At 50.6% G+C, this 13278-nt stretch overlaps 1 protein-coding gene across 5 annotated transcripts in view; it reads right to left on the minus strand.

Annotated features, from left to right (window-relative positions):
* PROX1 (prospero homeobox 1) overlaps positions 1-6623 on the minus strand; it is a 49926-nt gene extending 43303 nt beyond the window's left edge. The window contains exons 1-2 of one of the 5 annotated variants that reach the window (XM_039568782.1): positions 6384-6623; positions 6048-6120 (exon numbers count right to left, since the gene is read on the minus strand). The gene's annotated coding sequence lies outside the window, so the exon portion shown is untranslated. Of the gene's footprint in view, positions 1-4782; positions 4850-6047; positions 6173-6383 lie in introns of those variants that run through there. The other 4 variants (XM_039568780.1, XM_039568784.1, XM_039568781.1 and 1 more) reach the window with 4 other exon arrangements.
* Between the last annotated feature and the right edge of the window lie 6655 nt (positions 6624-13278).

The raw sequence follows: 13278 nt of genomic DNA on the forward strand, positions 1-13278 counted from the left end.
AGGAAAATTAAAATATTTTTCATGCAACGCTTATCTAATATTAAACTTTACATTTGCTTAACAGAGCACAGTCTTCACAATAACAGGGTATATTGCCAAAGGCAGCATGCAGACTTTTTGGAATTGCTCCCATCTCTTTCGGTTCACCTGTAAAAACATCTACGTGCTCCCTAGGACTGCATCTGTGGCTAGTTTTAAAGAATGACTATCCATGCAAATAGGCATAATTTCAGCATGAAATAATCTGTAAAATCAAGACAGTAGTCAATGCTTAGTTTGCAACCAAGATTAAAAAAAAAAAGCTTTTAATACTTAGAAACATTATGTTTATTTTGCAGCCTTTGCTCATGTATTCTGGATGTACTAAAAGAATTTTCAGAGATTTGGTGTCAGAGAGAGTTATGCAAGGGACATGATGTTTGTTTACATTACAGGTTTCTTGCACACAGGAAAGCAAAGGATGATAAAAAATATATTAAAACCAAAAAATATCATGAATTCAGATAGGAAATCTAGAGCCTTACTCTGTTATCAGGTCACTGTCTTCAGAGATCTTTTCTTATCAAAAAGTACATTAAGAGAGTTAAGTTTGGCTACCTCATGATAAGAATAAAATAACAAGGATTTCTGTTGCAGGGGCCCAATTCTGCCATCTGCACACCAGGGAGCATCCCACCCTGCAAGCAACTCCCCTGGAGTCAACGGATACCAAAAGCCTGTTAAGTGTGAGGGGTAGGGTCAGGCCCTGCTTGGCAGCATGTAAAAGACTGTCTCCTGCTTTCTCCCAAGTGATGCAAATGGAGTTTTTCAGGGGGCAGGATCAGGCTCTTACAATTATACCTTCACCAAAAAAAAAAAATCTCAAGAACATCAGAAGGATTATTTTTGTAAAGAACCGGCCAAGTCCTCAGGGGGTGGAAAGGGGTGACCACCACCAGGGCTTTTATGAAGGTGACACTAGCACAGAATAAGCCAGGGCCAAGTTTGACCTTTCAGTCCAGTGGTGTTCATTTGAAAGTGATCTAAACTAATTGAAAGATAACTGAAAGAGCTCCTGTTTATTTCACTGAAGGCATCCACCATAAAGATAGTACTTGCTAATAGGAAAAGAAAACAACCCACAAACAAAACCTACCAACACCAAAAACCTTCACGCTTTTCTTTCCTTTTCTGTAGTCAAGCTATGCTTGATTGAGAGCCAGCAATAAGTTCCCAGACTCACACCAAAAACCTCACGTCAGGTTACAAGTTTTGCACGTTTCCCAGAAAATTCGAGGTGCCTGACCACTGTTTCCCTCTCTCTTGCCCAATCCCAACCAAGGACACACGTGGGGAGGGCTTGCTGTACCCTTGAGTCAGCAGCTCAGGAAATAGGCTGTCCTGCACCAGGTTGGAAGGTCATTGCCATGCATCCTTCCTCCCCAGTGTCCATTTCCCTCCCCAAGCCCCCGCACCAGCCGCTGCTTCACAGCCCATTTCTGCCACCGCAAACATGTGGCAGGAGGTGCTCCGGAGCGATGTCCCCTCCTTCTCTTGATGGAAGCTGAAAGCATCGGAGTTATCGTACACTTAACCTGGGTATTAAGCAACATCTCCCATTTGCCCTGGTGTTATCCTGAGCCTACAGGCTGCCAGCTTTAAGGCTTACATGCCTTTCGGCTTAAATATGAGAAATAGTTCTACTTTAGCCTGACAAAACAGAATGGGTATTGAATGGCCAGTTAATATTTCAGTCTCAGAGGACCAAAACCAATTTGCACCTCAAGGGAAGTGAAATGGCACGTAGAGCGGGATGCAAAATCCCTGCCACGACAGGCAGAATTCAAGACTGATTAGATTAGAACTGAATAAATAAGGAACTCTTGGGGAGGAGGAGAAATAATTAGGAAGCATGTGTCCTTTACACAGTTACCAGTACTTTGGCTGCACATTGTCTCAAAACTATATTTCATACATCTGAAGCCTCAGTACAGCTCTCCAGAAAAACAGAGCTGGCAAGATAGCTTTGGTTGTCAAGATCTATGTAGAAATCTTCAGAAGCACCATTTCTTTCCAAATTAGAAAGTTTTAAATTTGTGAAGGTTAAATTTGGTTTATGCATCACTTTTGATACTCTTCGCGTGCCCAGTGTAGTTGATGTTAAATTCGCCGGCCACGGCTCAAGCCTCAATTTGCGCAATGTGGCTTCCTCAGAAACCAAAAGTTTTCCATGCCGATGGAATTAAAAATCATACCAAGGGCCTCAGCGCTTTCTATGTCCATCCATAAACACAGCACTAGTATTTTATTTACAAATTTACTTTCAAATCTTTTGTTTAAGGAGATATGATTACAATGTAGCTATGAATAACCTCTTAACAGCACAGCAGCTACAGACATGGGTTTATTTCATATCCATTTGATATGCATTGACATTCGAAATGGAAACAGATTAATTTCTAGGTCTCCAAGAGTTATGTTACCAAACCTTTGGCTAGAATGGTCCGTCAAAATGAGTATGATGTCAGGTATTTAACCACACTCATTATGAATAAATCAATTTTTTTAACTACTTTTGTTAACTCATCTTGGTCTAGAAAGACGCTGATCATTTTCTCCTAGATTAATTCGTATACCTACAGGATCCAAAGGAGATGTAAATTCAAACTCGCCCTCGTCAGCCTCTTTGAAGAACCCTAGCCTAACCTAAACAGCCATTACATACCCAGCAGAAAAGTGCTAAACTTGATGGATATGCCTGGATGAATTCAAGGAGATATCAGTTTATAGAGCTGAAATTGTTCCCATCTTTTCACAAGCTGACTATTTTTGTTGGTCCAGTGTCTGCCTGCTTCATGTCAGCCCATTATGCCAATACCACGCAAGAAATTTAACATGCTTCTGCTAATAGAAATATTTAGATCTTTCGCTCTAACGCACTACACAGGGTATGGCTTTGCCAGAATCAGCCAGCAAGCACAGGATGAAAATTATTCCAGTCAACAGCATTTCATGCACAAAACCACAGCTAAAATTCGAAGAACAGATGACATCTGTTCACCACAGATCTGTTCAGTGCTAAAATCACATCAGCCACTAACGAGAAAGTGCTACCTTTTTGTACAGCTCTGACACAAGTTTTCTTGGGAGAAAGTACTACCTTTTTGTACAGTTCTAACACAAGTTTTCTTGGGAGAAAAGGTTATCCAGCTCCCTTAGCCGAGATGTCTACGAAGGAATTTGAAACAAGGCAGAAAGGATGAGCAACTGTTTGTGCAGCAAAAACTACTTTATTAGGATTTCTCCATAAGAAGAAGCAGCAGCAAAAATTAGTGCCTGATTTACTTCAAAATTATGCTGCTTGCTCTTTAGCCTTAAAGAAAAAAGCAACCCTTGTTTTATGAACCTGGTGATGCCCAGGGCCCAATAGAGCAAGGTATTCAGTAATTCCTATGAATGCCAAACATCCGCAATTCCCATCAACTACAGGGCTCAGTAACAGGAGGCATTCGGCATCTCACCAGTTCAGGCCTTTAAATTGGGGAGATGCAGGGCCCTCCATCATGTTGCCGTGCTCGGCACTGCTTGAGGAAACAGATCTTTTGAATGAGAAAAAGAAATCAAGCTGCTCAAAGTAGAAAACTGGAAACATTTTCCTCCTCTCAAGCCAGTTTAGTCCTTGTTATTTCACTGATCATGAAGAAAATAACTCACATGGCCTCTATCTAGAGACAATACTGAAAGGTTCTCAAGATTCCTACTATGAATTCAGCCCAAGTTTTCCAAGATATTATTTTTTTCCAGGCTACATGATGTCATTAAATCACAATTCTTAAATTACTTAATTTAGCAGTCAGGCTGCACCTTGTGTCAGAATAAATCACTATTTAGAGACTACAAATTGTAGTATTTACAATTCTGCTCTGAATCAAATGAAACTTCTCAATTTGAAAATGTGTCCATTCTTATGAATATCTCAATTTATCAAGCAATCATAAAAGAGATAAGTTATATAAACTGAGAGGCCTCAGAGTTCAACTGGCAGGGAAGTTAACTGTATATACCGACAGTGCCATTCAGCAAACGCAGGATACTTTACAGAATAATTTAATACAGAGCTGTTAGCAAAAAGTATATACATTGTACTTTTTTATCACAGCTCAGCTCCTGAAACGTTGATAATCTGTCTACCCTTGAGTATTAATAAACATTTCAAAGTATGTGATATTGCTGCTAAAGGTAAGCTCTGGACAAAAAGCAGATAAAATAAACGCAAAATGAGCTGCAGTGGTCGTAAACTTTGTGTGATTGATGGTAACTCAGAGAAAAACTGCGCGAAGAAGACATAAAGGATATGTGCCACATGCAAACCTACGGCTAAGGAAAGTGCCTCCATATAATTCATTCTGCATAATGCCAAACCTCTACAGGCGATGGAAGTGACAAATAATCTGAGCTTTTACACTTCACGGTGACACAAACGTGTTTCTGTTCCCTGCACTCAACAACACAGGACCTTCTGCTACCGAGGTATGGCCACGGATGTATGGATGCGTTCCACGTGCTCCCCACCCGTCCCCAGGCCCGGATGATGGGTTTGGGGTGACACTCGTCATACAGCCAGGAACACCACGGGGTCTGCTGAGCACTCGGGACCTGTGTGAAACTAGCGGCTTTCCAAAGCTCGTCCTGGCAACTTTTGCCCGACATTCAAGGGCACCTCTAGTCTGCAGCCCTGTCCCTTGTCAGTCCTGACTGAAATCCCCTACTTTGTCAAAGACACTAAGCTAATATCCCGCGTACCTGCTCTTCCGCGGCCGGGGCACAACCTCACGGACGCGACGCTGGCCCCTCGGGGAGCTCCATCCCGCCTCGGCCGCGCCTCCCGCGCCCCCGCACCGCCCGCGGACACCGATCCCGCGCCTCTTCCCGCTGCTGACCCCGCCGCCCCGGCTGTCCCGGCACAGGGAGGCGGCGGCGGCCGGGACCCCCCGCGTCCCGCTCCGCAGCCGCCCCGCCCGGCGCGCACCTGCCCCACCGCCCCTGCGCGCAGCGCCACGCACCTGCCCGCGCCCCGCGCACCTGCCCCGGCCCCGCGGCCCTGGCCTGCCCCACCAGACGCCGCGCAGCGACCGCGGGGGTCCGCGCAACTTTCTCCCTCTCTGCAAAGAGCCGCGGGCCCCGGGGCGGCCCCGCTCCGCCCCCGCGGAGCGCCCCGTGCCGGGGAGCCGTGCCCCGGGAGCCCGTCGGGCCGCCTGCTCCAGTCGGGCCCCGCGATCTCGGCGCCCCCCCAGCCCGGGCCGCGCCCCCCCCAGCGCTGCCCTGCGCGCCCCCTCCGCGCAGGCCCCACGCCCCCCAACACCGCTCCCTCCTGCGCTTTAACTCCGTGCAAACACATGGCAGAGTGAGCCGGGTCACTCAGCCGCTAAACAGAAAATCGAAAAAGCCAAGAAAGATCTCCATCAACGGCTAAGAAAGAATTAAATCCCCCCCGGAGGAAAAAAATCAACAAACAACAACCAAACAAACAGAAAGTACCAATAATCCTAATCTTTTCCCAGATCAAGGCTCTTATCCCGCGACTTGCATTTGATCTCTTCTCATGTGCTCGCTACCTACCACTCAAATCCCATTTTCTATACATTTCCACAATTCGCAGCTCGTCCCACACTTGGAAATGAAAAAGTAATTGCAAGGGTAAGAAGAGTAAGAATAAAAAGTCCCTGCCCTTCCCGGCTTGGGTTAAAAAGGAGAAGTAGCGACATGCAAATGACAGGCAAATTGGAAGAGACAAAAAGCAAGGCAGCTATAATAAACAGGACAAAGAGAAAGCTCGGAGGAGCGGAGCAGGAGTTTAAAGCGGGGATGGGGAACTTCGGCGGAGATGGTGGGAGAAGGAAGCTCGGAACAACAAGAAGAAGCCAAATACTCGCTGCGTTTTCCGTCCCCGCAAAACTGCCCTCCAACCCACGGAATAAAATAAAGAGCGGTCCACAAAAGGTGGCAGCCAGAGAGCGAAGGGGAACGGTGGGGGGGGAGGATCACCTAACAACGAGCAGGTCACTTACTCTTCAGCCCTGGGCAGGCTACGGTGAGCGCTCCATCGGGCTCCTTACCGCTCACAAATCCTTACCGCTTTATCTACCGGGGAATTAAAACTACTCAGCTAATAAAGTCACTGCAATTTTGCCCCCTGGAAAAAGAAGCACAGGTTTGATAACGGTGATAAATATTTTGCTGGGGATTTCATCACCCCCCCCCCCCCCATCCCCCCGGACCATTTAGAGCAGCCCAAGCAAGTGTGAATTTAGGGGAAAAAATTTTTTTTAAAAACCCGAAAGATCTGAAAAGGCCGAGAAAGCGGGGAGGGACGGAGGGGGCGCGGAGGGGCAGCGGGTACTTACTCCGTGCAAAGGCGACGAAACTGAGCCTCGCTTTTTTTTTTTGCCGGTGGAACGAGAGAAAGGGCGACACGCACACGCACATGCACACACACCACACGCGCCCCGCACACGCACACACGCACACGCGGACACGCGCGCGCAGCCGGCAGCCCCGCCGCTGATGAATATGATAATCGGGCAGGGAGGGCGACCGCGGGCGGGAGTGCGGGCGGGCAGCGGCCGCGGGGCTGCGGGCGCCGAGCGGAGCGGAGCGGAGCGGCGGGCGCGGAGCGGGGGCGGCGGGAGCGACGCGGGGCAGGGCTGGGATGGGCTGGGCTGGGCTGGCCGAGCCGAGCAGCGCTCCGCACCGCCACAAGATTTACTTTAAGACACAGCTGAAGGAAACAGGAAGACTAGACGTCACATTCGGAGTGACGTGGGCCCGGCCCGGCGCCCAATCGGGAGGCTCCTTGGGACGGACGGGGGGGACGGGGAGAACTTGGCAGGAGCGGGGAGAGAGGAGAGGGGAGCGCGGGGGGGTTAGGGTCGCCCCGCCCCGCCCCCGCGGGAAGGTGGCGGCGGCCGCGCACCTGCGGCAGGCACGGACGGACGGATGGACACGGGGCGGGAGCGCCGGCAGAAGCGGCCCGACGGGGCGCCCCCGCCACCTCTGCGGCGCACCGGCAAGGGGCGGACAACAGCCGCCCCGCGTGGAGAGGAGTGGGTGACAAACTTTAGGAGAGTCACCCCCGCGTGGGCGGGGGCTGCTCTGCGGTGCCCCGTGCGGTAAAGTTTTCCACGCGAGAAGACTTCCGCAGAGCAGTGCCGGGGCCCCAGGGTGCGCTTCTTTCACGCGTAAAGCATCGGGCGGTGGAGCAAACCCGCGTTTGCGGGCGCTGCCGCCCCACGCGGGTCACAAACTTTAGGAGAAACGGGCCCGTGGCCGCCCAGCCCGCGGCACGACGTCCCTCGCTGCCGCTCAGTGGCAGCGGCTCCGCCGCGCGTCGCAGGGCTGTCAGCAGGAGCCGCGCGGGCATTTTCCACGTGGGAGGCAGGAAATAAACACGAAATCGAGCATCAGGTTGCGGCGCGTGGAACAACCGGTGGTACTGAGACACGGTTCTTCGGTGCTGGCGGCCCCGGCCCCCTGAGCAGCACGACCCAAGTTTAGGTCAACTTAACCCTATCCCATCCCGCTCACGTCCGGCTCCGGTGGAACGCTTGGGGGGGAAAAAAATGGGAGACAAAAAACCCACAAAAGTGGATCTCGGCAGGTCCGGGCTGCGATCCAGACCGAAACCTGTCGGGCGCGCTCTGTCCCGCCTGACCGCGGCTTTCCGCGGCGCGGGGCAGGGAGCACTCGCACCCCTCCCTGCCCCGGCTGCTGCGGAGATTTGCCCGGCCGCTGCCGGCGGTGAGGCGAGGCTGAACAGGGGAAACAGCCTCAGGCTTGCGGGCAGCGGGGACATACACCAGGGAGAGGGAATAACGTCCTGCGGAGGGCCGGGCGGCAGCGGAGCGCTGCAGGGCGCTCGGCGACAGGTAAGGAAGGCGCTGCCTCGCCGGGCCCGTCCGCCCGCGCCCGCCCCTCGGGGCGGCGGGAGAGGGAGTCCCGAGTGGAGGGGAGAGCCCCGATGGGGCGAGGGCAGCCAAGGCAGGCGCGCCAAAACTTGCGCCGCCACTCTGTGCCAGCGGCGAGGGGCCGGGCCGCACGTCGCCCCCTGCTCGCCCTGCTGCTGGTGCTGCTGCTGAGGCGGGCAGCTGCTCCGCTAGTCCCGGTTCCACTGTGAGGATCGGTCTCACTAGAGGGGACCCGCGGCGCCGAGCTCCGCGCCTGGGTGCGGACAGCAGGCTGTGCTGAGAGGGCTGCCCTCCGTGCCAAAAGTTTGGGAGCCGGCCCGGGCAGCAAACCCGCCCCCCGGGGTCAGCCCTGCCCTGCCCGCGGGGGCGAAACGCGTGTGCCCCGCGCCGGCTCGTCTCTGGCCGCCGCCGGGGCCCGACTGGCCGCCGCCTCGGGCCGGGAGGAGGCTCCGCGCTACCTCCGCGGCGGGGAGAGGGATCCCTAACGCGGGTGCATGAGTAACGCGACAAGCCACCCGCAGCAGATCACTAAGAAATCGCTCGGGACCGGCTGAAGCGGCTGCCGGAGCTGTCGCAGGGGAGCTGCTCCGAGTCAAAAAAAATTACATGTCCCTGCCGGTGTCGGGATCGCGAGGAGATGCGGCCGGCAACACCCGCCCTAAAGCCCGGCACCGGTGCGAGGCGAAACCTTTCGCGGCCGCGGCGCCCGGCCCGTCGGGGCTCGCAAGGCGGCAGCCGGATCGGGGCCCGGCCGCTCGAACCGCGCTGCTCGCCGGCCCGCGGCACTGAGAGAGCCGCTCCTCGCTGGGGACCCTCGCAAGCCCTGCTGTGCCGTGCCGCATTCCGAGGCCCGGCCCGGGGCCGGCGCTGGCCAACTTCGTGCTGTGAGTGACCCCGAATCCCCGCTGTAACGGGGCGCATCCCGGGACGCTGCGCTGCCGTCGCTTTGCTCCCGCAGCCCGAGCACTGCGCGGCCCCGCATCGGTGCCCGGTGCCCGCGGCGCCCTCCAGGCCCGCGAAAGTGCCGGCACGGCTTTGCCGAAAATTATTTTAACGTGACACCTTTGGAAACCGGGTCCTCCACCACCGGGGAGTGGCTGGGGCTGCGCTGCGCTCCGCGGGCCCGGAGAGGCAGCACGGCCGGCCCGGGCCAGGTCCCCGTGTGCTCTTTCGGGGCTCGGCTGGCCGGGGTGACACGCTCAGCCTCCCGGTGTAGCTGTAAGTGCTGCAGGGGCTGCGAGACAAGGGTGCAGAAGTGTGTCTGGACGCAGGGGGAGATAGGCTAAATTTGGTGGGGGACTGTCTCGCTTGGGCTCTTTCCTTTTTTTTTTCTTTTGTTTGTTTGTTTTTTGTTTTAAAGGACACCGAGATACTCGTAGAGAAGAAGCCGAACCGTGCAAATGCAAATAAATAAGTATATAGCTGCCTCTGATACTGAGGTTGTCACCACTGGTGCTCACCTTAACTTCAACCAAAGTTAATTTACCCAAAAGAGAAACTGAGGCTCTGGGAGTGAAGTGATGTGCCCAAGGTCACGTGGCAGAGCAGTGGCAGCCAGCCTGGCCCCAGGCTTGTGTGCAGGCTTCCACCTATCCTCTGGCCCTGCTGCCTCCTTTCCATAGCTGCTTGCAGGTTACCTTCTTCCAGCCCTGTGTCTTGCAACTTTTCCAAACCTAAACACACCGGCCCTGCGATCTGCCACATCAGTAATTGCAACTGGAATGAAATTCACACTTCCCACTCCCCTGCCATCTTGGGCACTGAGTTCTCCAGACCTTCTTAATCCTGGAGGATAGGCAGCCAGCCTCTTAAGGAATGCAAGCTGATGATTCAAAGCTCAGCATTAAATGTAATCCCCCACCCACCACCCAAATTTTATAGTTGGAGGAAAAGCTTTTTTCCCTCAAGAGTTTAATCCCTCAGAAGGGGTCCATGCCAGCAGCTCGTGTTCAGGATGTGTAGCAAGCAAAGCCATCCCCGGTGCCTTCTTTGGGGCCTGGTGGCTTGGGCAGTGGCAGGACAGCCTCTGGCTGGTGTATGTGGTTGTGCTTCTGTTTCTGTACCTCGCTGCCCCCAGCCCCCTGACCGCCTGCAACGGTGGTCCCTGCGAGCGACCTGTCATAGATTTCAGTCTGTCTGTGAACTCCTGTAGAAGTCCTGGGTCTTTTTTCTAGTAATTAATAGGCTATAATGTAGACACTAGTCCTCTTCTTGGCCATTTCTAGATTATAAGGTAGTTACACTGTTTATTTTCTAAGTTATGGGTGTTTTGGATCCAAATGAAAAGTAATCTATGTTCACAAAGTTTGGATGCAAAGGCTGGGTGTGCTCAGATTTGTGGGTTCTCTTCTGCTCTGCCTAATGCTTGATGTGTGTCACAAACTTCAGGTCAAAATACTACTTGTCCTCCAGATATGAGGGTTGTTAGTTCTGTGTTCAAAAAAAATCCTCCAAATTTTGGTGCCTCAGAAAAGAAAAGTTTTGCTGCAAGCTGACAGCTTTCCGTGCTTGCATTCCATTTTTTTTTTTTTATTAAGGGGGGGGGAAAAAAAACAGATGCAAGAAACTTAGGAAAACTTTTGCAGTGTGCCCATGACCATGGGTGATTCCTCTGCCCCTTTGGAGTCTGACAACAAAATTGGAAGTGACAGGGGAATATTGTTGAAACTGCCTTTTCTTTGATCATTTTCCTTGCTGTGTCTGTTCCAACTAAATGAGGGAACAGGGCTACGAATACACATCAGGTTTTCTTTTTTATTTTCTTTTTTCTTTTCTCCTTTTTCTTTTTTCAGGGGTGGGAAACATCCAAGTATTCTTGGGCATGAAAAGAACACCCCACAACCACAAAGGCCTGATTCTGCTCTTCTGCTGATGTGAATTAAAAATAACTATGCTGATATCAACAAAGCATCATCAGTCTGTGTGAGAAAGAGAACCGCGTGCCTCATGTGTGTAATTGCTGAATTTAAAGCCTTTCCTTGCTTTCCTTTGCCTGGCTCCTCCTTTCAAAAGGGAAACCTTTGGAGAAAAATGCCTCTAACCTGGAGCATGGATACAACCTAGGTGATTCAGCAGAGTGAAATTTAATTCATGAACCTGGTGTTGAAGGAAATAGAATAAAAATAAAAATAAAATAATTAAAAAAAAACCAACAAGAAACGTCACAACCTCCAGAGAGGAGAAAGTGAACTAAACTAATCCTATTAAACATGGTAGCATGTTTCTGTGCAGCTTGCTGAGAGATTAAGCACAGGAAAAGGGATAAGTGCTGCTTCAGTTTCACTAAACTAATGTGACAACTTGTCATTGGAAATCTTTACAGCTTGTTAGCAGATGACTAGCTGATTCAGATATGTTTTCTACCATTTCCTTTGTGTCTGGGGGTGATGTTTCTTTCTTTCCTGTTCCTTTCTTATCCATACTGCTTTATTTTGCTTTTTAATCCTTCATGTCTCCTTCAAGTCAAAACATTTAACTTGCTTTAATCAATATTTTGTTTTGAAGATGTCCCTTGACCTTTTGTTTGTGCAAATTAACCTTCAAGGGCAACTCATTCATTCATTAACCTCAGTGGGATGCAATATCCCTTGTACATGGCATTTTAGGATGCATGAAACATTTATGAATGTTTAGACATATTGCCGTTGAATGACTGTGATAGTTCTGTGTTTACTACTACTGCTTCTGTAATATATTAATTTTCCTTCCATCTCCCTCCTTCTTTCACTCTTTCATTCTTTCTTTTGTATTTTTTCTTTCTTTTTTTGCTTTCTTAATATTTTTTCTTTCTTTCTTCCTCATCTTTCTTTCTTTCTGTCATTTTGTCTTTTCTTTTTTTCTCTTCTCTTCTCTTCTCTTCTCTTCTCTTCTCTTCTCTTCTCTTCTCTTCTCTTCTCTCTTCTCTTCTCTTCTCTTCTCTTCTCTTCTCTTCTCTTCTCTTCTCTTCTCTTCTCTTCTCTTCTCTTCTCTTCTCTTCTCTTCTCTTCTCTCCTCCCACCCTTTACTCTTTCCCTTGGCCCTCCCCCACCGGCAAAGGCATGATCGTTGAGTAAATGGAAAAAAACATTTTACGACATTAAAGGAAGGCTGTTTAGAAAAGGAAGGCCCTGCTGAGGTGTAGAGGAAGCCTGTTTATTAACACTGGACACCTCTTATCTCAGGCAGCTCCAGATGGATGTCTCTTTGGTAATTCCCACTCTGTGCCAAGTGGGGTTAAGCAGGGTAACCACCTTGACATGGGCTGGTGATCACCAGGGAATCATCGGCTCCTTCAGAGAGAAATTTTAGATGAAATTTAGGGTGGGGGAGGGAGAACCATAAGGCTTCAGCATAAGCTTGCACGTGGCCAGATTTACCTTTGTGGCTGTAAATTGCTTGCTGCCTGGTCCAGAGCCAGGTTTTGATTGAGAGATAAAGTAGTTCAAATCTGTCAATAATTAACTGTCACTCAATTAAGGCTTTCTTAACAAATTAGCACTTGGTAGCACCTAAGGTGCAGGTTTTTCATGGGAAAAGGCTGATGGAGTGATGTTGGCCATTAAGTTTGCCCACTCAGTATCAGCTAACGTCCTGCTCAGTTTAAACACCACTGTGTAAATTCGGTGAATTGGTTCCCAAACCCCATTCCTGCCAGGTTGCTTTTAAGGTTAACTGCTTGTGCCTTCCCAAGCTCAACATTGCAGGACAGTGCTAAAGCAATTCATCGGGGCACCCTGATGTAAATGAGGCTGTAGGTCTGAATTTACAGAAATGGGGTGGAGCCCTCCTAAGCAGGTCCCTTGGAAAGGATGGATCACAGTTACATAGGCTGCCTCCAGTGTCAGCCACTGTGATGTTTCTGTCTCACACAGGGCCTTGGTCTTACCCCACCTGCTCTTTCCACTGGGTTGGTGCGAAGGTTGAAAGGGAAGGCCCTTCCACCCGCTTTATCCCACGAGGAAATTCTCATCCAAGCAGCTGCCACCTGCCTGTAATTTCCTGTCGCTTCCAGCCTCATGTAGCCCTGGGTACCTGGGTCCAGAAAGACTTGTCAGGACAAATGCATTTCCAGAAACATTGCAAAACTCCATCTATATGCTTCTCTCCCAGATTCCTGGAAGAATCCTTCTGTGGCAATAGAGGTAGTATTGGTGTTTCTCTGGTAGCAGACATTTTGCCTGTTCCCTTTCATCCCTCTCTGAACTAGTAATGCCAAGGGTACATCATGCCACTCTTCCTCTTAATTCTTCAATCAGAAATTGAAAGTGAGTGTTAGATACCCTGCAGAGCCAGCAGAGCCATCCCAGTTCACATCAGCTGGTCTCCAGCCCCATGTTTGTACACGCCACTGGATCGA

This window comes from Corvus cornix, chromosome 3 (assembly GCF_000738735.6).
Source record: "Corvus cornix cornix isolate S_Up_H32 chromosome 3, ASM73873v5, whole genome shotgun sequence".
Taxonomy (NCBI): domain Eukaryota; kingdom Metazoa; phylum Chordata; class Aves; order Passeriformes; family Corvidae; genus Corvus; species Corvus cornix.